Genomic DNA, 25,583 nt, shown 5'->3' on the forward strand with positions numbered 1-25,583 from the left:
GGCCATAAGTAGAAAAGCAGAACATTTCTGTACAAATACGAAAAATTAGCAGCTTCCTTTACACCGAAGAATTCTAATTTCTCCTTGAAAATATTTTAAACATTTTGGATAGCCGAAAATTTGAGTAAATTTCATCTGAGCCTTATATTATTAACTAGAGTTGGAAATTTAAGCCCATCCAGAATTTTTAAATGCCTCTGATTTACTTTTAGTCGACAAACTATCATATGAATCACACAATTTTAAGACTTTTGAGTCTCATTTCAAATTGACAAAAAACCAAAGTCTGTCACAAATCGTTTAAAACGGTTTTGAAGCTTGAAAAATACCGACAAGATCCTGCAAAATGCTCTACAAAGACAGTAAATTTTGGATTTTTGAACGTATATTTTGTCATTCCAATTTTACGTTGCACTCATAATAAAAAACAGATGTTTAATCTGATTTAAACAGTTGTGTGCTGTTAAGTTGATTTAAAGGAAGCCCAGTCACGTGTCAAACAAAGCAAAAATGTCACATTGTTATTAATTTCCTTAAAAGCAATCAATTATTTAGCTATTGACACCATATCTGAATTTGATATCATAATAGTTATTTATTTTTTGAGAAGTGAAAACCACTTAAAAGATCTTATTATGGACTACCGATCCCTTTTAATACTGATGTTCTGACTTGTGTTTACTGTAAAATGAAGGATTAAAATAACTGTTACTTCTCTTTTTTATAGTTTTAGCACCAAAAACAATTCAGAGCTTTCGTTCTCAGGCTTTTGGACATGTTTAAAATTAAATCTGCCTCATGAAATAATACAGCGATGCCAGTCAAAAGTGTCTCATTCGCGCTAACTGATTAATCTCGGTCAAATCCGGACGCAATTCAGCAAGTGTGCCAATCAATGTCAACGGCATTGCTTTACAAAAGCGTCCCCTCACAGTCGAAACGCTCAAAGAAACCACAAGCGATGTGGAGCGAGTACATTCAGAGGTGAAAAGCAGACGACCAGACCCTGCCCACTCTTTGCACTTGATTATTGCGCCATAATTCTGCGTGACGGCCAGCTCCGTCTCTGCGGAGCTGACCCAGCAGAGGACCCAAATTGAATCTCGCTGAAATTTCTGTTGTGGTTTTGCACGCAGGCGTTGTTGCTTGCGAATTTTGTATTGTTTCCCTCGGCACACAACTACGTAGCACAAAACACGGAGTGCAAGGTCTCCCATCTCCCACAGGTCCATAGGATCTGAAAACGAGGAGTTTTTTCTCACAAATTTTTCGTGAGACCGGTGAATAAATCTTTGAAAAATTAAATTAAAAAGCTAACCAAATGGTATGCTGAAAACAAACGCGATAAAATTGGTTCGCACTGCGCAGATCCAAGATGGCGTCTGAATGTGGGAAACAAAAAGCTCTCTTTGGATTGCCGTACGAATGTCAAGAGTTTGTTTTTACGATCCAAAAGACACAATTAACAAATTATGACGCAATATTGATTAAAACTTGCTTCTTTTCGCGCATTTTCACGTGACCGTTTTTCGCGCCACACTCCAACGGACGCCATATCTGTGCGTCGCAAGAATCTGGCCCCCGCTGATGAAAACTTGTTATGTTTGAGAAAATAAACTATGCTGATTTTTAGCATTTATTATTTCCAATACTTGTGCAGTGAATACAGTTTGTAAAATAGCATTTTTTTAATGCTGTCCAACTGATACACACAAAAAATGTAGAATTTTACATGTTTTTAAATGAATTTCAAGATTTATTAGTTGCGCTCGTCTGGAAACTGGGTATGGTTGATAAAAATGAGACATTGGCTGGACTTCTGTAGATTTCAAAATAAATATTTTTCTTTAAAAAAAAAGATACAGTTTGTGTTCCAAAAATCGGGAGTTAATTTCCAATAGGAGGAAACCTTTTACGAATCATTGTGAAATTCACAAAAAAATATTCCTTAAAATAGGCAAAATTTTATTGCTCCTAATTTGGTAAATGAGTTTAATAAAATTAGTATATTTATGCTTGAGGCCGTGAAATTTGGGCGATCAGCTTCTAATTGCCGTGTGATCATAAAAAATAAACACGAATCATCCAATTTCGAGCCATATTCAAAACCAAAATTAAATTATAACATTTTACGATCGCTTTTGGGTGTGTTTACTATTTCTGTTCGAAGTCCACCTTGCCAAAATTACAAACAAATATCTATTTCAGTCTCGTGTATGATTTTTGCCATAGTGATAACAGCTGTGTGCGTGTGCGTCGTGCGTGGGCAGGGGCAATCGAGGCGTATGTTTGCGTTCTGCCGCATTTTCCCAATGTATGTGGGAGCATTTAAAGGCCGGCTATTCCGCCGTCCGCTCAAGCGCTGGTCACATCAAATGGAACAGCGACGCAACGTTCGCGTGCTGCAAATGCAAACAAAACAAAAGGCGGACTAAAAAGTTTCAGCGAGCATTTTTGCTCACGAGTTGTATGGTGGGTTGGCATAAATGTGTCGCCCGCCATCCACCGGCCTTTATCCCTGCATGCTCTCTCTTTCTCTGTCCGGCGTCGAAACAGACGGCCGGGCGCCGCAGAGTGCTTTTAATGGTGCGTACCAACATCGGGCGCAGAGGAAATTGCGGCTCATCAAGTTGTTGAGTGAATGCTGCACGTTGGAGCTTCCGACGCAAACGTTTGATCTGTGCAGTTTATTCTTTTGAAACGTCGTAAATTGCGATTTTTACTTGTGTTGCGAGGGGTTTTTACGCTGGACTGAGAGCTGAAAATATTAAATGTGGCCCATTATGTTTTTGCGATGAATACAAAATAAAAATACAGGTGCAAACACATTTTATACGTTCAGAAAATTTTCAACCGATTTTACTCTAACAAAAAATGCAATTTCATGCGTAAAACGTTGATGTTGATTTATTTAATGAAACTTAGAAATATAACCGCAAGTTGAATATGCCCCAAAATGATTCCATAATTTTAGTGAGGCCATGATTAATGAATATGTTTATGAATGAGACTGCCAGGAAGGACACACTGGTGCTTATACGTGAATAAATTTAGCTTTGAAACTCATTTAATTATGAATTGATGCACAAACAGTTTGGAAAATCAATAAAATTAGCTCACAGTGGTTGAATTCGCAAATATTTGCGACTGCGTGGGAAATACAGATGGTGGTAATATATGTCGAGACGTGAGGAAAATCAAAAACATTATTTTGGAAATATTGAAGGCTGTAAAATTTTGAATGCTTTTTGGCGGAAATTTCATAAAGTTTCCCCAATAAGTGGCATACACCGTTGGACAGATCTCGGCGAGAGGAATCGGAATATGCCAAGAAAATATGTTTAAGCACTCTAAATTTTGGAGAAAATTGGCAAAATTTGAATTTTTATTGCAGGAAGGTCCTTTTTTATTATTGCAAATTGTTGAACAAATTGCTTTCAAATAATTTTCAATTGTTGCCCAGTATCATTCAACTTTAAAGCCTACAACCAGAAACAAATGGTAAATTAACATCCCTAGAAATTTTCCAAGATGGTCAGTTGAAAGTGAATCAGGAAAATCTATTTTTCATTTCAATTCACTTTAAAAAAACTTTCCAAAAAATAGTAATGAATTTCCTTAGCATTTTTCCATATTCTGACACTCATTTTCACAACCAATAATTTTATTAACTCCCGTGGAAAATTCACTCACTCGGCCTTTCTCTCTACTCGTTTCAAAATGGATGTTTTTCAATTCCCAAACCCCTTAATCGTTTCATAAATCACAGTATTGAATATCTCCTTTTTTATAACAATTATTACTTTTTCATGAGAACTCACCAACAAACAAACAAACAAAACATTGCTGTCGGAAGCAAACTCCCGGTATTTCACTCGGAACATTTTGAAACCTGGACAGTTTACTTTTGAAACGTTCAGCAATCGAGGGCGGCTGGCAGCTGAATTGGTCCCTCATGCTCTTTGCTCACAGCACGCAGGCAAGGGTGTGAGCCAATTTTTGCAATTCAGTCGTGACGGCCGCGCGGGCAATGCACATACTCGAATACTGCTCCGTCGGCTGGAAATTGACTCGCGGCGGGATAAAAAGGGTCTCTTTTTTGTGATCGACGCATGCACATACACGCGAATGGTGCGGCGTACGGCAAGAGAGAGAGAGAGAGAGAGAGAGAGAGCGACGTCGGCTGCGAATTGTATTTTTATTTTCATATAACACACAGACCGTTCTTGGCTGTGATGGATATTTCTGTAGGCGCCTCTCGATTGGATTGCAGCACTAAAAGCAAAGCTCCGGTGCCAAAGCGGGGGCTGCATTATGCATGCCGACATCCACGGCGCACACACGGGGGTGCCTTCGCCCTTCTCAGCGCCACACCTTGCCTTGATCGGAAAAGAAAGTGTCGCCACCCAAACTCAATTTCCGTGCTATTTAAGGGAGAAAAAGAGATTCAGCGAACAAACTAAAAAGTTTTCATTTCGACTGAAAAGTTTTTCGGTTCTTAGTGAATGCCGGCTTAAATTAAATATTAATCGTTCATTCCAGACAAATCTGATTTTAGAAATCAACGAGGTAAAATGAAATCAAAGTTTTTCTTGAGTTTTTTTGTCCAAAATTAAATTTTATTGGTTTGCCTGGCCAAAAACACGCTGAAAAACCGACGAAACATTCATTTTAATTTAAGAATTAATTTTTAAATAAAACCGAGCAATTTTTTGATGCAAATAATAATTTCTATCTATTCTTACAATAAAAATTAATAAATAAAATTATTAAGAAACGGCATAAAAACTTATTAACATATAAAAATGCAACCTTTTATCACCACTTTTGGCTAAAAATCTTATTATTTAAAATTTTGAAACAATAAATTCATTCAACGCTGAAATTTTCATCCGTTTCCCTCATTTCTGACAATTCGAGTAAAAGCATAAATGTTTTCCATCAAAATAAAAACAATGAACTTTCTACGAAGCGTCATCAAATTCCATTTGAGACACATATAATGTGCAGATGTGAGCCTTGAAAGTTTCAAAACAACTCTCACATCACGAAAACACTTCTCTGCGAGAGGAAAATCGGGTAGACAGAAGTGTGTATAAAGCCTGTTTTTCGTCGGCAGCAAAAAACCGTCCAATTTTATCGACTTCCATTCGACAGACGTGTGGCAGACTGACACTTTTTTCACGCACGCTCCCTGTTTGTCCCCATAATTCATCTTCCAATATAAATCTTAACCGAGAAATACCAGATTTCAATGTTGTAAAGTACTACTTTAAAATTTAGAGGATTATGAAGTATTAATTAGTCAAGAACCTGATTGGGATTATATTTTACACGTCGTTTTTGTTAAAAAATAATCTCTCATTTCCCTTGAATGGCTTACATAAGTTCATTTTATTTATCTCCTGGTTTTTTTATCGTCTCGTTTCTCGAAGTGTTCTTTTACACGTTTCTCTGGTTCTATGGGAGTTTTTATGGCAGTAGCACCATGAACAGTTGTCGTGCTGTAATCCTATTGTATCCGTGAGTGTTTTCGTTAGATATAAATCCAATTAAGTTTCTCGTCGCGAGAGAGTTGGATATTAAAAATCGTTTCTATGTCATCTGGGGATTAAGAACTTTTCTCCTCTATCGGTATTGAAGTAAAAAGAACAAGTCTAACAAATCCTTGCTCTTAAACGGTGTAGAAGAAAACTCATCAAATCATTTTATTATATAAAATTCATTGGACAATTTAACTCACGGACGTAAGCACAAAAATAGCGGATGCTTTTTTCTGAGGTTTTATTCCAAAGTATGCCGCAACATCGCGGATCAGTGAGCCCGGCTATTAATTAATTCCGCACGAAGCCACTGACTGAGTGCAACCTACTCCAAACTTCATCTTGCTTAGCGGAGGACGTAATTAAATTGCTCTCCAACAGTAAAGGCAGACGAGATCAATCATGTATCGCAAATTGGATGCTGTGGTAGATCATGCAGTCAGATGCCGCATGGCATATATTATATTTATCCGCTGTGAATGAAAACTGAAAATTAAAAGATCCGCATGGAAAAATTTCTAGAGGCAGTCTTTAAGTGGATGATCGGGGACATGATAGTTATTTTTTCCTTTTTTAGTCACAGCTACTGCTGCTCAAGTGCAGCGGGGTCCAGATTCGTGCGACGCGCAGATATGGCGTCCAAATGAGAATGGCGCGAAAAAACAGTCACGTGAAAATGCGCGAAAGTTTTGGTCAATATTGTGACGTATAATTTGCATTACACTTAACTAATTGTGTCTTTTGGATCGTAAAAACAAACTCTTGACACTTCGTACAGCAATCCAAAGAGAGCCTTTTGTTTCCCACATTCAGACGCCATCTTGCATCTGCGCAGTCCGAACCAATTTTATCGCACATCTGGCCCCAGCTTCTCAAGTGGATTTTATTCAAGAACATTAAATGCAAATGAATAATGGAAATATGCATCATAATGCCTCTGGAAAGTATGTACATTGACGAATTTAACCTGCTAAAAGCATGGCTAAAGGAGAAAAAAATTTATGATTTGGATCTGGGGACTGTTCGTATTTTATCTGATCAAAACAAGTAAATAAATCAAATATTTAGACATCGACATACAGTTTTTAATGTTAATTTGATAATTTGCAAATTAAAATGCGACATACAAATTTAAAAAATAAAAAAATCTCATCGATGTAAATGTAGTTTTTAATTGTTGAATTAAAACACGATTTGGTCATATTTATAAATTGTATATAATTGTGAAAACAAATCACAAATACACACATTTATCTTGTCACTGATGACTATTCAAAATTAATACTTTAATCATCCTTTCAAAATCTTTCGATAATTAAATTTATTGTCTTCGATGTTAGTGAAAAACATTATTTAAACCACAGGTAACAGAATAAAATAGTCAGAGACAGCAGAGACAAATTAGAAAATCATATATATTTCTGGTTTTACAAGTGACCACCAAAGCCGGTATTTACATCGAACTTGAACTCTGGCCTTTGGGAGAAATCAACTGGCACTAGAAAACGCGCGGTTCCCCGCTCCTCCACTCTAATCCTCTTTCTTCCTTTGTTCCAGGTAGGAAGCAGACTACTCTTTCGATCCTTTTGTGCAGTGAGTATTGATTTCCATTTTTTCCTGACTGCCTCGCTAGTTCAAAGCCTTCTCAGGAATGCTTTTAAAGGGAGAAGCCTGAAATTGTTACACATTTTTTATTATTTTCCCTTGGAACATTTAAAACTCCCAAGGCTCCTGATGATTTTTCTTTATTTAACAAATCTTGATAAAATTCCGAATTAATACCTGTATTTTTTAATTTATTAAAATAAGACTGTGTGATTTAAACGGCAGACAAAACCACTGTAGAATTTATTTTCTCATGAAATGTCAGGTTGTAAATCCATTTCCGCGTTTATTCTCTTGAATAAAAGGAAAATATGAACTTTTCGACCTCTCTTGGGCACCTGCAACGCTGGTGAGTGACCGCTGGTCGCGACGATTTGCGGAGCAGTTTAAGCTGCCGTCATCAAGTAGCGAAATTCGCACATCTGGGCCTCGTTGGCCGGCCGGCCGGCATTAGTCTCTGCAAAAGGGGCTGTCAGCCTCTAATTTGAATATGACTGACCGCACCACATGTGTTACCAACGCAGTGTAAATTAATCTCGACTACTGCTGGGCAGCCTCACCCGCGTGGTTGCTTGTTTGCAAATTAATCAATCAGCGTGGGCGCTTTCCTCGAACACCCGCTGCTTCCTGTCGCGGCACCGCGAAAAAAAATGCCTGACGAGGAGGAGAAGAAAACAATTCACCCTTGGCGCTTATCCTCTCTGTCAAGCAGATGCGTCGCATATGTGTTGCTTGGCTGTTAATTAATGAAAAGGAATTTTAATTCTTGCGTTTATTAAGGAAGTGTAAAGACCACCCATTGACAATCTGATTTTGTTTTGCCTTGAATTAGAAAAGAATAATTATTGCTGAACTGCGTGGGTGGCCAATCAAAACCATTTGACGCTGACGTCACTAACTAAAGCCTTTTAAAAATAACTTTTAGGATGTTACGTTTTAATTGGTGGTTCATTCATTGCATTCAAGCAATATTTTGTAGGTAAAAAAATATCAGGGGAATTCTGTTAAATTCGACGGCATGGGAAATGCTAAAAGGTCGAATTTAGGAGCATGTTATCGTTCGATCAAGAATAATTTTCAAAGGAATAAATGATATTTATGTGAAGTATCAGTATTGTATCGTTGATAGTAAGGCGCAAAAAAATTGTCACGTGAAAATGCGCGAAAAGAACCCAGTTTTCGTCAATATTGTGACATAATTTGCATTACTCTTAACTAATTGTCTTTTGGATCGTAAAAGCAAACTCTTGACACTCGTACGGCAATCCAAAGAGAGCTTTTTGCTTCCCACATTCAGACGCCATCTTGAATCTGCGCAGTACGAACCAATTTTAACGGACATCTGGACCCCGCTGGTTTGAAATAATCTGAGATTTTTAAAAATTAACAATGAAGCTCCATTTTTGTCATTTAAAATTAGACTTAGTTTTATTTAAAATTAATTTACGTCTCAAATTCAAAAACATGGAAACCGGCAAAAACGCATGAAAATTTTGGTCAACAAAAAAATATAAAATTAGACGACAGATTAAGAAGATTTTGTCTCTATAAAAGTTTTAATGCTCAGAACGAGTCCTCATGGGTAATTTTTAATTTTTCTCAGATTGTGTAAACACCCATCAATAAATTAGTCTAATTTAAGGCTATTTACATACCAAATTTCACTTAAATGGAACAAAATATTTTGATTTTAAAAGCTTAGGTCCCATTTTAGATCTCTGCAAATCGCTAAAATTGTAGAATATCGAACAATTTCTACCACTGAATTAGGTTCACATCACGTCAGGCTATGTGAATACAATACAGCCATCACCTAAATCATTGCTCTTGATATTACACATGACAGACCAATCTAAAAAAGTGCTATTTTTAAATTGGAGCCCTTTTCCCCTTTAATATCATGAGAATTTATATCTTTCATTCAGATCCAACCATTCTAAATAAAATCACAATTAATTCCTCCGCTTATCGTGACATGAATTGAGCACAATCCGTGCTTTGTGTGTAATTGAAACACCGTGTTGTTTGTTTTTATCATGGCTCTTGATTTGGATGCGCGCACACGCACCCTCGGAGCTGAAACATAAACTGCACACTATATGTACGCGTGTGTGAGTTTTCCATTTACATCAAATTGATTTTATATCTCGTCGCGGCAATCTGAGGCGAGCGATGCGCGATGCCCCGGCTAAAGTGCTCTTCTGTCTCACTCAGGCGTGATAAATTCAGCTTCACAATGGCCTGCTTGCACCGTCTGCGCCGCGTGGAAATGAAGAATAAAAGAAAAATATGGTGATCGCTTGTGCGCGCCGCCTATCAATCACTTGTTCGCACTTTTCGCCGCCATAAATTGAGCCATTACCTTTGAAACATGGCTGAACGGATATTCCGTGAAAGAGATTGATGCGCCACATTCAGATAGATCCCTTTCAACTATCTTTATTGAAAATTTGCCGAGCCAAAGATACAACAATCTCAACTGCACTTTGAAAGTGATAGGAGTAGAAAATTTCTCTTTGAATAAATAATGGATTTTGAATGTATGCTCAACTAGAGGTGATGGAAAGTATATAGCATGCAACAATAAATCGGAATTTTCAAGGAAATTGAAAATAAAATATTTCGCATAATAATACATAATAAATAAAAAGACCTTGATTGAACTAAACTTTAAATTGTGAAGCCTGACCTTGACCTGGATGTTCAATGGTCGAAAGTTTTTGATTTGACGTTTTTTATGATATATATAAAGAGGTTAATTGACCAGTTGCATAAACCCTTAGTTATTGAAGCCGCCAACAAATGGCGCAACCACAGACTTTCTTAAAAATTTTGTTTTAAGCGGTTTTAAGGCATTTCCGCTGCGATTTCAGACTCAATCTAGCTATTTTGCTTTTTTTTAATTAATTTGCTTTTGTTTGACGTGCTAAAAAACCAAAATCGGTTCAGCCATTCGCCGTAGAAACGTTGGAAAAGATTTTTTTATTTCAAAAAATAGTTTTTCACGATTCTACGGCGATTGGCTGAACCGATTTTGGTTTTCAGCACGTCAAAAAATAGCAAATTAATTGAAGAATGCACAGTAGCTAGATTGAGTCTGAAATCGCAGCGGAAGTGTCTTAAAATCGAAAGTCTACGGTGGCGCCATCTGTTGGCGGCTTCGAACACTTAGGGTTTATGCAACTGGTGAATTGATTCAATAAATTATCTAATTTTAAAAATTATTAATATTGAAAGGTTTGCTGCGCCGATCAGCCTCCTATTTTAATTTGTGTTAAGTAATAAATGCGAATTAATGATCAACAAGTCTGTTTAAAATCCTCAGAAAGTTTTCTTGAAAAAATCCCTTAAATGGCTTGGCTCTGACTGTGAGCACTATTTGTGGAGATCCGACCGACAAGCCTAATTATCCTTTTGCATTTCACGTACCAGAGCTGAATAAATCCGCTCTTCGATACACACTGCTGGTTGGTTCTCTGTATGCTAACTCGAGAGAGCTTAAGGTAGTTAGCGGGTTTAGCCCGTGTTTTATCCGCCGTTTATCACAGGGGGCACGAGGACGTTTTCATCGCGAGTGCTGCAATTTCGTGTGCGGCGAACAAAAGGGCCAATTGAGGTGCGGCTAATAAGCCAACCGCGCGCAGACCAAAGGGTTAATCACTACTCGGGGGTGAAACTGAATAGCGTCTCTCGAGGACGCCCTGTTTTCCAGCGCGAATTGAGCAGGCCTGGTCCGTATTTTGAGCAAATAATTTGGTTTGCGCCGAATTAGTGCTAATTAGCGACTCAAAATTTTGTGCTCTCGGATTTCTTTGCGTTGAACTCTCTGAAGGGATGGGGTGAGAGGAGCACAAACCATTAAATAACACATCGAAGGATTTTCTCTTTGTCAAAAATACATTTCTTCTGAGGCTCTATATATTGATCCGATCAGAAGTGAGTGACGCAAAATGCTTTGAGCGATGTGTTGAGGCTGGAACAGAGCAAGATAATTATTTCTTCTTCGGTATGGCAGATGGAAGGAAAAGACTGGTCGCTGCCGGCAGCGGAGAGCCGAAATAAGCAGCCGCAATTGTACGTGTCTTTTCCAGCGGGCAGACGAAAAGTCTAGCGTTGCGTCCATTCATTCTCATAGTGCTTCCCTGTCCTCTCGCTCTCTCTCTCTCTCTCTCTCTCTCTCTCTCTCTCTCTCTCTCTCTCTCTCTCTCTCTCTCTCTCTCTCTCTCTCTCTCTCTCTCTCTCTCTCTCTCTCTCTCTCGTGTTGCCAGAGAGGATATATTTCTATGGCTGAAAATATAAAAAGGGAAAAGCAGAAAAGCCATCGGCGAGGCCAGCACGGCGGGCGCGTATTCCTGCTATGGTCTGCTTTTTTACATAATTGAATAAAAGTTGGATTCAGCAGGGTCCATCAGGCCGCAGGCCCTCTCTTTCCAAACCACACAGCTGTCACAGCAGAAACGCCCTCTTGCCCATTTTTGGGCCCTTGCCAAGCCGGCCGTTCAGAAACACGCGGGCTACATGCGAGAAGCCTGTTGTTCTCGCCGCCTCCGGCCCCTCGCAAAAGGCTTCGCGCCGATTTTTGGCCTCGGCCACTGCCGCTGAAAAGCATGTCATGAACTTTTCGACTGAGCTTGCGGCTCACCCCGGCTACCTCATTCTCCGTTGATTTACCAGGGGAGGAAAAAGTTCTCAGGAATGAAAATTTAAAGCAAAAATCGGACACTTCGAAACCGCACTCTTTGCATACCTTGGTAAATTACTCGATAAAAAACTTTGTGCAATCCGAATATCGGGTTGCAGTGGTCCTTTTTACAAAAAAAAAACGTACCGTTTGAATCGTTTTGAGGTGAACTAGGTAACTGAATTGGTTTGAAGAGGACAATTACTCGTCAACGTCGTGCTAAGGTGTTGAAACTGTCGAAAAATGCTAAATTCACGTTATTGAGGGGGTTAAAAGGGGGTTGGTGGGTCTTGTACACTAGGGGATGGTGAGACGAGTCTAACGGTATGCGGTTTATTAAAATCGAATGATTAGAAGTCGAGATTTAGGCGATCATCGTTTTTTATCAACCTCGAAAAACAAGGGTTTTCGAAGTTTTCATTTTTTATTAAAAAATTGAGGAGAAATGACATTCCGAATTTAAACGTTTTTAACATAATTTTTTATGCTCTACAAAATGGCTATAAAAATAATAAAAAATTTCGATACATTCATTTTCAAATTTGAGTTTAAAATTAAAAAATCCATTTTTATTACCTTGACCTTTGACATACCACTTTGAGGTCAGCATAAAAGTTGTTCGCCTTGTTGAGACGAGTTAAACCGTTTTTTAAATTTTGTTCTAGGACCACCCTGAGAAAAGTTGCGAAGTTTTCAATCTTTTTTTTTTTAATTCAATATGTTTTTATAACAAACATGAGCTTCATAGAGTTTCTTTCAATTAGTTCGTCCGTCTTTTTATGTCTTTATCTTGCAGAAATAGCTCGATTTTTGTTTTAGTAATACATTTTTATATAAAAATTCTGGTTTGCTTTGAGAGTGTATAACCTAATGCATCAACAAGGAAAAAACAAACTGTTTTATGCACATAATTTTCAAACTCCATCATTTCTGTGTTAATAGTATTAGGTCGACTGAATGCGAGCGTGTGTGAATAGAGAGCTAGACAGCATTGAATGCGACTGATGTGGGATGGGAGTCCTCATATGAATGAGCAGCAACAAGCACGGAATAAAAAGTCTCCCAAATAAAGCACAGAATTCATGCGGTGTACCGCTGCATCAGCGAGTGCACAAATGAAAAGCCTCTTTCTGCTCGTCCTTGATGGATAATTAAAAAGCTGATTAAAGGATCTCACTACGATTCTTCTCTGCCTTGCTCGGATAATCACCAACATAATTGGACTAGTCGCTGCGCTGCAACCCCGTCACTTGCAATGAGGTCGGGGGAAATAAATCGGTTCACCGGCCGTCACTTTCAGGCCCGTCAGGCCCGCTTCCGATCAAAGCCGCCATCGCTTCGTATGCGCTTGGGACCGCCTGCATACCGCGAATACCGCAAAACACGCAAGATAATAGGACAGGCCAACGCCGAAAATCGAAATTTGGTCATGTGTGAACCGCAGCTGGAACTTCCCTTAAGTTGGTTTGGCAGATTTTGGGGTGGACGCTGGACCTTTTCGAGGAAAAATCAATTATAAAGTGGATTGATGAAGACCAACAATTGAAATTTACTGGCCGCATGCAATATTAAAACCTTTCCAAAGTAAAAATTCATTTTTTTCCCATTTTCTCCAAAATTCTCTGTACTTTCGTGTCCATTATTTAAAGAGGAATGATATTGCAAAATTCTGAAAAACGCTTGTTGCCAATGCATAAACTCATCCCTTAAGATTCAGTTAAAGCCTGAATTGACCTAAGAAGCACTGTAATTTTTTGAGAAAATTGGCTGAAAAGTTAGCGTGCTTTTCAAATGGTAATGGCTGTCTCCTTACTTGAAATCCGATTTTATTTCAAAACCAAGAGTTTCCCCAATTACACCGTTGGACAGATCTCGACGAGAGGAATCGGAATATGCCAAGAAAATATGTTCAAGCACTCAAAATTTTGGAGAAAATTGGCAAAATTTGAATTTTTATTGAAGGAAGGCCCTTTTTTACTATTGCAAAGTGTTGAAAAAATTGTTAATGGCATCCACTAATTCAAATAATTTTCAATTGTTGCCCTGTATCATTCCCCTCTAATTGCATATAATATCGATTCCTCCCGTTATAAGGTTTAGATCAATCCAGATGTGCATTGTTCAATTCTTGTTATTTAATTTATTAAAAACAACGGTGTTTTTGGGACCCGCTGAGCTCATAACCCACGGAAAGGGCTGAGCAGAGGATCTATAAGAAGATTTCAAGAAGGGAGACTGTATTTTGCCATTTTCAAACCATGCAAACTGTAAAGAAATATTTTTAAAAATATTTTCAATCTACCAAGGTCAGTTTTAGCTTTAAATTAAATTCTCAAGAATCTCAAGGACCAGTTTATGCAATAACAACCAAATATTTACGGAATTTTGCTGTTTCAATCCTCTAAAAAAAGCCAATGAAGTTTAAATTTGGCTTCAGAAAACCAAGTCTAATTCAAAGAAACTATTTAGCGGGTGGAGTCATGCTGGTAATTTTACCTGCTCAAAATAAATTCTTAATTTCAAAGCCCTTAATTGTCATTGCATTATGAAAGTTTGAATAATTGCAAAGGAAGGCAGGAGAAATAATAAATCCAAAATCCAAAATTTCCTTATTCAACCAGAAGCAGATTTTCCGACTTTCCGCACTTTTCCACTCGAAAAATGTCACATGCTGGTCCTCGAAACGAAACACAATTAAACCAAATGGTACACTTTCCGCAACGAACGAGTGGTCGGTGCGCGGCGGACGAAAAAAGCGCGCGTCTGGCCCGTCGGTAGATCACCACAAGAGCCCTCGAATTTTGCGGTTTGGCCAGCCACGCGGATGGGTGTGTGTGCGCGCAGACAACATCTTTTCAACTGAAGCGAGCGAGCGGGCGTTCCACAAAGCGTGAATATCTCGGATTACGGTCCTTTTTGCGATTTTGCACGCGCGCGGCTGCAAACAAACTCGGGCCGGCGGACGGCCGCTTAATAATTCATGGTTTAATATTGCGAAAGTATCCACAAGTTATTCTAAACCGGCCCGCCAGGGAGAAATAAAAAAGATTCACTGATGCTGGTTTATTATGTATGAAAACCGAACGAGGAGCAGCTCTCGCCTGCCGCCATAAAGCTGCAATTTTTATTTCAGCTGCTCTTTTGTGATTTGCTTCCGAGTGCACGCGCGATATTACTCCCCAGACGAGTTATCAAATTTCAGGCGCGATGAAAAATTGAACGCGAAATGACACGGCCCTCCTGCCTGATTGACCCACAGGCGCCCGACACACGACACACGTGAATTTCTACGGCCAATGAGCACTATACGTAAAAAACATGATTGAATGTCGTTTTTCGGTTATGGAAAAAGCCCTCAGCGGTATATTTTTCGCAGAATGTTTGACGCAATGATATCACGCATAGCTTCAAATGGTACTGAAAAATTTAGGCGGTTCGCCTTTGTTCACTTGCGACCATGAAACTTCTGTGACATTGATTTAAAAGGTTTTAATTTGAAATTGAGTTAATTAATTTAATTTGATCATGCACCCTAAAAAGGTTGTGTTATTTTCCTACACGGGATTAAAAAAATTGTTGTTTGTCACAAATATGTTCACGAGTCACGGTTTTCAATACTTGATTTGTAAAAAGTGCGTGAGTGAGGTCTGTGAATGGAAATTCTGTGATATTTAATTTCTACCATTTCCCGAACGGTGATAAGAAAGATTTAATTAACTCTGTTTCAAGCCACCAACACAAAAACGAGCAGTAAACATTGATCTTCATTTATATCGATGTCGTACTCATTTTGTATCAGCGGGGGCCAGATTCGTGCAACGCGCAGACATGCCCACCAAGAAATTGGACAGGTTGGGCCGAGTCAGACGAGTCGAGTCAAGTTGGACCAGTTGTGGACGGTTCCAATCCGGTAATAAAACTCGCGTACTTGTCCTGTCCTTCATAAGGACGAGTCAAGTCGAGACGAGTGTAGGACATTTGAAAACATTGATGGTTTTAATTCAAGATTTTTGTAATTTGAGGGTGGCAAAGTGGTCCTTTTGAATAGTAGTTTAAATTTCAACTATTGAAAAGGTGGATATCCTTAAACTTAAAAGTGGTTGGGACGAACGCGTCGAGTCGAGTCAAGTCCAGTTTAGGACATTTTGAGCGATACCACTTTGGGACGAGTCAAGTCGAGACCAGTTTTAGACATTTGTAAAAAATTAATGGTTTTAATTCAAGATTTTTTAATTTGGGGGTGGCAAAGTGGTCCTTTTGAGTAGTAATTTAAATTTCAATTATTGAAAAGGTGGATATCCTTAAATTTAAAAGTGGTTGGGACGAACGCGTCGAGTCGAGTCAAGTCCAGTTTAGGACATTTTGAGCGATACCACTTCGGGACGAGTCAAGTCGAGACCAGTTTCAGACATTTCAAAAATTTAGTGATTTAAAATTTAAAATTTTAAAATCTGAGGGTAACAATGTGGTCCTTATTATTTTTACTTTAAAAACTGCGTTTGACATTGAAATATGAATTCTATTTTGGTAACTTTCCCTTGTTTTCAAACTGGTTCATATACATATTTTAAAACTTTATTGACGAAAGGACAAATCCCTTTATTGACAATAATCGACATATTTGAAACTACCAATCTTTAAAGAGGAATGGTTGTGAATTTCCCCGGAAAATCCTTTAACCCTTTAATCGATTTTCAGCAGTTCGGTACGCGGACGGCGGTCGCGCGGGTGCCGTTTTGCGACCTCCTGCGTCGAGCGCCGACCCTCGCAACCATCCGCGACCCCTCGGGGGTTGTTGACATGTGTGCCAGAATGCTTGCGGAGGTAATCAGCGCCGCACCGTAGCGTCGTGCGACGCGCACGCGGTGCCCGAAGTGGCGTGCGCGCGTCGTTATAGTGCAGCACTTGGAAAATTTCGAGCCGTGTGCCGCGGTCGCGCGCACGCACTTTCACGACCTCCTGCGTCGAGCGCCAACCCTCGCAACCACCCGCGATCTCTTGGAGGTTGTTTATATGTGTGCTAGGATGCTTGCGGAGGTAATCAGCGCCGCACCGTAGCGTCTTGCGACGCGCACGCGGTGCTCAAAGTTGCGTGCGCGCGTCGTTATAGTGCGGCACTTGGAAAATTTCGAGCCGTGTGCCGCGGTCGCGCGCACGCACTTTCGCGACCTCCTGCGTCGAGCGTCGACCCTTGCAACCACCCGCGACCCCTCGGGGGTGGTTCACATGTGTGCCAGGATGATCGCGGACGCGGTCGGCGCCGCACCGAAGCGTCGTGCGACGCGCACGCGGTGCCCGAAGTGGCGTGCGCGCGTCGTTATAGTGCGGCACTTAATAAATTTCGAGCTGCATCTTCGCATTGGGCCCATAGCAAAAGGTCGTCTCACGCGGTTATTGTTATTAAATTTTCAAAATAAATTCACGCATGGAATCTTCAGTAATTTTAGATCTAACAAAATCGTGCTCGCAAATAATATTCCTTTATTAATTCCATGAATTTAATTAAGAGCTATTAAAACCAAACAAATTGTTTACTATACAACTAACACCTTTTTTGCTTTTTAAGCCCCAGAATTAAACGGTATAGAACTAATTCCAATAAATTCAATTTAAAATCATAATTACTTATCACAAAATATAAATTGTTTAATCTTATTTTATCCTACCGAGAAACGGGCCAATTTGTAAAAGGTCTGGTTATAAAGGACAAAAAGGGGCTAAAAATAGGATTTTTAGGAATTTTCAGCCTGCTCGCGGTTGCGGCGGCTGCACACCATGCACATGCATGCACGTGCTTGCATGGTATGCCTGCAGTGTGCTGCTGCCTGCCTCTGTTATGGAGCGGGGGAGAGGGCGGCAGGCAGCAACCCAACGGCCAACGGCAGGACTGGCGAAGAATTCCTTCATCGCCTTACGCGTCAACGGCCGTTCGACCGTTCAAAGTTTAATCAATTAGTAATGGACAACGGACGCCGCAACTCGAGAGGACAGTGGACAAAGTCAAGGATAAGGACAAACGGGCGTCCCGTGGTTCGAACGGATTGCCTGGATCCTGCGATCAATTGGGTAAGTGTTGTTCATGTTTGTTAATTTATCTATCTACATAAAATAGATTATCGTCAAAAGAAATCCAACAAGATTATGCGCTATTGCTTATGAAAGAATAATTACAGTTTCCGGGTTTCCGCCGCGTTACACACATTATTATCTAGCCCGTTCTAATGAGAATCCCATTAATATAAAAATATGGCTGGCGAAAACTGTGCAAGTCGCAGCGAAAAGTGTAATTCTTCCACAACCTTTTAGCCCTTTTAGTACATTATGCTGACGATAATTTTTTGTAGTACATTCTTAAATAATTATAATGCACAGTTATGTATTATTATTTGCTCGCGTTTACGTACACAATGTATGTAAGGCAAAGTTACAGATTCTGCCGGGTTACAAATCTCGCCAGTTCTTATGAAAATCCAAATATTTAATTAAAGTTATGGGTGGCAAAAACTGTAACTCGGCGGTTGGTAAATGTAATTTTTCCATACATGCAAAACCTTTTACCGATTTCACACTCACTCCTTCATACACATATGTAATCATAAATAAAAATTTAATGATTGATTGTTGTTTTATGTATCATGCAATTATGAACTTCATAAAATAATATGAAAATGAACAGGTTTGCATTTTGCATTTGCTTACCACCTACATAATAATATTCGTAATATTAGTTTTTTTCTTAAATGTAAAATAGCAGTCAAAATAAATTAATGTTCCTTGGACTATTTTTAATTGCTCACATATATGGCCCTTCCTCTGTTACGAATTGACACCATTTTAAATAAATGTTTTCCATTTAAACTAAACCCTATTGATTTATTTATCGATACTTTTCCATTTTTCAGTTGTTAAATAACCAGAATGATGAGGAGCAGCAACCTGTTGCGGTAGGTGGACCCTTAGGAATTGGGCTTGGCCTTCAGGAAGCTGACCAAATCGCTCGAGACCAGACGCACAGAAGACCTCAACCCTCATCCCTCATCAAAGACTAATAATTATTGTAAGCTGCAAGAAGTGAAGTGAGTGCGACGCAGGTGTGAGTTTCAAAAATTAGAGCTCCATCGTATTTGGGAAATATTTGGTTTCCTGGGAATTCCCAGGAAATTAATTTAGACAATGCCATTGGTAGAACATGACATAAAGAATTGAAGGTGGTATTAGGAGAATAATTTTAGCCTGGGTGAACATAACTATTTGTATGTTTATTTTTATATGTATGGTTTTAAATAATTTTTTAGGTTTATTATCCTATATTTTCAAGTATGAGTCTTTTAAGTTTTACCTGGAGTCTATCTTTACCTGTATGTAAAGCTTTAATATTTTATGGCTGCATTAATAATACTCAACACATATTCCCACATTTCATGCCTCAGCAGGGCACTCCGGGAGTGCTAATACCATTATTTATGGTTTTGTATTGAAACAATTAGTAAAATGTAATTCAACCACAAACATTAGCTGTTCAATTTTCTGCTAATATAATTATAGGACATTTATTGATAATTTTAATGGGTAATACTGGCCTTAGAAGTTTCATAGTATCTCTTTTGATTTTGGGTCAGATTGGTTAATTAATTCCCTGGAAATTCGGATCCCGAGCTGAAGTATAAGCGGTTATATGAGAATCGGGCCAGGCTCAGGTATTATTTTCGGGACAGGAATCCCGATGAGCAGCTCCAGGGCTGAAGCAAAGCCGCCGTGGATATAAGGGATATAAACAATCATAAACATATCCGACATATCCATGAAAATATGCGGATTCGATCTCCAAATTTTGGATGTCTATTTAAGGGGTTTTTTGGCATCAAATTTTTAAGGAGAAACTTATGTTTGCCTAAAAGTACTTGTAAAATAGATCGAGAAATGCCAGGTTTGAAACTCAGGAATGGTGGACGCGGTCTAAGAGCTACAGTCCACCTTTCATTCACAGATAACTCGATTTTCGGGGATTTTAGAAATAACGAATAAATTATAGGAATTCTCGAGCTTCAAACCTGGAATTTCACCATCTTTTTAAGCAATCAGTTTTTTCCAATTTATTAAGCAACTTTAAGTGGCAAGAAAAATTCCCCCGCCAATAAATAATCAAAATTTTATTGCTTCCCTCCCCTGGTGCATGTTATCAAATTTAGCCATCTTGCAGGCAGTTTCAAGCGAATTTTGAAATTTGATGGGCGATACGTACATTGGACGGGATTTTCAGCGTGGAAATATTTTCTTGCCACTAATAGTTGCTTAATAAATTGAAAAAAACCTGATTGTTTATAAAGATGGTGAAATTTCAGGTTTGATGCTCGATTGCTCGGGAATCCCTAGTTATTCGTTATTTAAAAATCCCCGAAAATCGAGTTATCTATGAATGAAAGGTGGACTGTAACTCTTAGACTGCGTCCCCCATTCCTGAGTTTCAAACCTGGAATTTCTCGATCCATTTTATAAGTACTTTTAAGCAAACATAATTGTCGCCTTAAAATTTCGATATAAAATATCCCGTCCTATCGACTTTAAAAATTTGAAGTTCGAATTCGCCTGGAACTGCTCATCGGGATTCCTGTTCCGAAAAAAATACCCGATCCTAGCCCGATTCTCATATGACTGCTTAATATTTCTGCTCAGGATCCAAATTTCCTGGGAATTCCCGGATAACCAAAAATTTCTCGATCTCAATGGACGCTCTATTAAGTGTCATACAGTAGAATGTTACCCCTGGCGCCAGTGTATTGCCGGCGTCGAAATCTAAGGACTGATGAATTTAAAACCGTTTTATAACGAATGAGGAATTTAAAAGAATTGTTTTAAGAATAATCCAGTGATGATATGCGATGACACACGATAACTTAATATATTAATAATATTTATGTAGGGCTGTGGTATGAACCTGCTGATGGGTCTTTGAAAACAGTAAGAAATAAATATGATGAAATTTCAGTAATACTAATGAGCTCATTTCATTTTGCTATTTTACCTAATTTTTTTTAAGGTTGGGCGAAATTTGTGCAAAGAAAGGCATTTCTGGCTAGGTCTTTGGACAAGTTACATCCGTTCCCAGATAAGAGCCTAAAATAGGCCTAGCAGGGCTGCAAGGCCCGGCTGGGCCGCGGGGGGCCGTGCGGTCCCAAATGGTGTAAAACCCGTCCCACTCGTCTCGACCAAATCCCGTCCCACTCGTCTCGACCAAATCCCGTCCCACTCGTCTCGGCCAAAACTTGACTCGTCCGTCTCGACGGTAATAAAAGACGTCATAAAAGCGGTCAGAATAGAAGTCTCCAGGACCAGTGGACGAGTCACGTCTATGACGTCCAAAGGACGTCTCTTTTCTTGGTGGGTGGCGTCCGGTGGAGTATGGCGCGAAAAAAAGGTCACTTGAAAATGCGCGAAAAGAACCAAGTTTTGGTCAATTTTGTATTAATTGTGTCTTTTGGTTCGTAAAAACAAACTCTTGACAATCGTACGACAATCCAAAGAGAGCTTTTCGTTTCCCACATTCAGACGCCATCTTAGATCTGCGCAGTGCGAACCAATTTTAATGCACATCTGGCCCCCGGTGTTTTGTATCTAATCTTCATCACGTGATAGCTCAACTGTTTTGGCCCCCTCAGGCCTAATGTAACCTGTAAAATAGCTAGAAACCGCTTCAAAATATGATTCAAATGAAAAAATTCTATTTAAGTCAAAATCAATAAATTAGGAGGAGTTTTAAATATTATATTCACTTCAAATAATGATATTTACGTTGGAGCTTTCCAGGCTTTTATAAGAAGAAATGCATATAGTGTTGAATAATATTCCTCCCATTTTCATTTTCTAAAGTTTCAGCAATAATTTACCAGAAAAGCCTCCTCTCCGTGCAATATTTATCATGGATGCTTTTCATTTTCCACAGTTTGCTCCATCATTCTCTGGGAGAGAAACAAAACGCTTAGGTTAAAATACATTCCGCCAGTTCTGAGAAATGACAAATGAATGCAGGCGGTTGCTGCAACCAACTCCCTGCTCGCCCGACTCTTATTTCTGTGTTACCTGCGAGTCGAAGACAGATGGTGATTACTCGAGCGCTGCTCGGAACAAAATTTCTCCGCCCTCTTCGGCAGAACCGATCAGGCCAGTTCCAAATAAAGCAGCGATCTTGACCTTGGGTGGACATCCAACACACGGGCAATTCGTACCTGCCTGCGACCTAGCCTGCTGCCTACACGCCGCCTTATGTAAGAGCAGGAAAGTATTTACTTATTCGCCTCAGACACACACACACAGCACTCTCGATCTCGTATAAGAAGGTTGTTGCTCTCCTCTCCTTACTCCGCCAGTCTTTTATGGCAGACTTTTGCAGGAGTTATCGATGATTGCATAAGAGAGGCGCAAAGTAGAGAAGAGAGGAAAAATTTTAGGGGACAATGATTAACCTGACAGACCCCATAAAGTTGGTTTATCGGTTGTGTAAGTTTACGAAAAAATGCAGGAAAAACCGAAAAGTTGTAGTTTTGCCTATTTAAACCACTCCAATCGGATTCTTGAACCAATTTTCAACCCCTTTTACGATGCATATTTCATTCAAAAGCGTTGATTTGCAATGAGTCGACTCCGCAGGCTATGAGCTCACTGGGTCCCAATAACTTCGCCGAGCGAATAACATGTGGCCGCAGAGCATCTTATTGGACCCTCTTTTTTTGCTCTAGAAAATCGGGCTTTCAAAATGTAAACGCTAGAGCTGCAGATTTAAGTTTTCAGCCATTTTAGTGACCGAATTAAAAAGAAATGAGTATGAATCACGTAATATATAGGGATTTAAGCCTTGATTGTTACTCAGAGTGCTATTTAAATTTCCGCAAAACTATAGCTTCAAATTTTACTCAATAATCAAGCGATCAGCAATATCCCTCTTAAATATCATAATTTTCTTCACCAGAATGGATATTTGCCTAAAAAATTAACGCTGCAGAAGCCTGGAAAATGCTTGTTGCCAATGCATAAACTCGTCCCTTAGGATTCAGTTAAAGCCTAAATTGTATTTTTTTGAGAAAATTGGCTGGAAAGTTAGCGTGCTTTTCAAATGGTAATGGCTGTCTCGTTACTTGAAATCTGATTTAATTTGAAAAGCAAGAGTTTCCCCAATAAGTGGCATACACCGTTGAACGGATCTCGACGAGAGGAATCGGAATATGCCAAGAAAATATGTCCAAGCACTCTAAATTTTGGAGAAAATTGGCAAAATTTGAATTTTTACTGTAGAAAGCTTCTTTTTTATTATTGCAAATTGTTGCACAAATTGTTTATCGATCAATTGTATACGGCATCCAACAATTTAAATAATTTTCAATTGTTGCCCAGTATCATTCCACTTTAAATTTGCGTCAAACTTGAATAATTATGTGGGTCTCAGTCAAAGACCTCTAGGAACAACTGTAAAGTTGGAATTTATGCGTACTTCATAAAAAACACCTCTTTACACCTCTCTTCTGCAACTCTGCTTATAGTTAATATTCTTCTCTGCGCCATCTGCGAAGATACACTCCAAAGTGACTGGCTGCGCAACTCCGCTGAATAATAACTCTGCGATAATTCTCGGTGCTCACCGTTCGCGCGCATTACGCCAAGAAGTGCACTCGAGAATGTACTGCTTTAAAAGGAAAAGAGCGCAGCAGCACCGGCATCCATTGAATTATTTTATTGTTCGGCGAAGAAGCAATCGTGATGGAATGTCTCGCTTTGGGAGTCTGCCGCGCCGTCAATTATATCAGCCGCTCGATCCGGGAGGAGAGTGACAATCTATATATATATACAGAAAATCAGCGCGACTGAGACAAATCGAAGAATGCGTCGGCGGAGCGATCAGAATACTCAATTGCTGGGAAAATGCTGTGATGCTCGAGTTATTTTTTTCACTCTTTTCATCCTATCACAAGTCTAGATAAAAAATTTAAAGATGAGATGGACAACATAGCGAATGCAATTCAGTCAAAAAATTAAACATTAAAAAATGGATTTTATCGGTATTTTGTTTTTTTTATGTTTTTTTGTACCTTTTATTCTCATAGTGCTTAAAAAACTGAGAATATTTCCATTTTTCAGAGTTGGAATGCGAAACCTTTTTACACTCTTCTTTCCAAAGAGTTGACTTACTACACGAGCAGATTTTTGCCTTTGCGCAACACAAAAACTTGGGCCATTCATCTCTCGTCAGGGAAATTAGCCTGCACAGAGGGCAGCTCGCGAGCCATAGCAGCCATAAATTATGCAAATGCCACGACAAGGGCCGCCGTGTGCAAATAAACGTGGCGGACGCTTAGTTAATTTGCAAAGAGAGCGGCGGGAAGCGGGAACACGCGCGTGCGGCACAAATGAAATGCGGCGCCGGCCAGAGGTCCTGCTCTTTAATTTGGCCGCAGACCCAAGAACACGGTCGGCCCTCCGCCATCGTGCGCGCATGCAGACGCAAATTGAAATAGGAAAACTTGGGTACCATTCAGGGTGACCTTTTTGCGGTGTCGAGAAATTACGCCCCGGCAAGCCAGCGCGCGGTCGACCTGTACCACTATGCATTTCTTGAAATTTAATTAATGCCCTGTGGTTCTGTTCAACTTGTAAAAGCCCGGCAACAAGGTACGAAATGGGAAGGCTGGCTACAACTGCGAAAAATAATCATTTTAATGTGAAAATTATGCAGTTTGTTTGCCTATGAGGGCGGAAAATTGACTAGAACGCTAACTAATGGGGTTTCTTTAAAAATAATCACCCATTAATTTAAAATAAAAGATAAAAAATTAGACAATAGTTCAAATTTTACCAAAAATATTCAAAGAGAAACTTCATTTTGCTTAATTTTTTATACAAACAAAGTTTTTTACAATTTTAGTTATTTACAGTAAAAACTTTAAATATTTTATTCATTCAGATAAATTATTTACTTTAAAATATACAAATTCAGTTCTTTTTTAATTTTAACTACAAATTTTTATTTGTCATATTTAACTGTTGTCAAAATATTGATTTATTCAATACCCATATTTTAAGCTTAAAATTGATATAATATAAATAATTTCACTGTCCATTTAAAGTAAATTTGGTTAATCCATAATCCATAATCTTGTACATTGCATTTGGCTTGAGTGATAACCTTTCTATAACACATTTTATTCAAACTTAAACACTATACATTTGAAATAAATGAATGAGGAAAATCTGGCTGATCTGGACGCTGGATATTTCTCTTGCAGAGGAAATCAGCCTTTGGGAAGTTCAGATGAATATCTCTATTTTAATACAATCCGCTTAATTAATGTCTTTTACACTTTCTCTTACACCCCTAACATAATTATTTGCTTATATATGTTACAAAATCGGGTCATTTGTGCAGCTTGTCTACAATTTGATCTGCTTTCCTTCTGAAATTCGTTTTCCATCTCTTAAAAAGGAACATTATAATTCCGTTGGATGGAGGACGTGAGAAATATAAATAATCATTTCAGCAAATTGGGAAAAATCGAGAATTCTTTAGCTATTCGAATAAATCTATGAATAGTAAATTTTCAAATTCAATCGTTCGTTGATTCCTGACCTGTAAGATTCTGATACATAATTTTTTACCTTTAAAAAAAACCGGGAAAAGTGAAATGATACAGGGCAACAATTTAAAATTATTTGAATTCTTGGATGCCATAAACAATTTGCAATAATAAAAGAGGAACTTCCTACAGTAA

General features: G+C 38.8%; 1 protein-coding gene across 8 annotated transcripts in view; it reads left to right on the forward strand.

Annotated features, from left to right (window-relative positions):
* Window positions 1-25,583, forward strand: part of LOC135941341 (protein O-linked-mannose beta-1,2-N-acetylglucosaminyltransferase 1-like) — a 216,458-nt gene that overhangs the window by 13,936 nt on the left and 176,939 nt on the right. For 6 of the 8 annotated variants that reach the window (XM_065486748.1, XM_065486747.1, XM_065486749.1 and 3 more), the window contains exon 2: window positions 7,101-7,136. The exons of 1 other annotated variant lie outside the window; for it this stretch is intronic. The gene's annotated coding sequence lies outside the window, so the exon portion shown is untranslated. The remainder of the gene's footprint in view (window positions 1-7,100; window positions 7,137-25,583) is intronic. One more of the 8 variants, XM_065486750.1, reaches the window with a different exon arrangement.

Source organism: Cloeon dipterum, chromosome 3 (genome assembly GCF_949628265.1).
Source record: "Cloeon dipterum chromosome 3, ieCloDipt1.1, whole genome shotgun sequence".
NCBI lineage: Eukaryota > Metazoa > Arthropoda > Insecta > Ephemeroptera > Baetidae > Cloeon > Cloeon dipterum.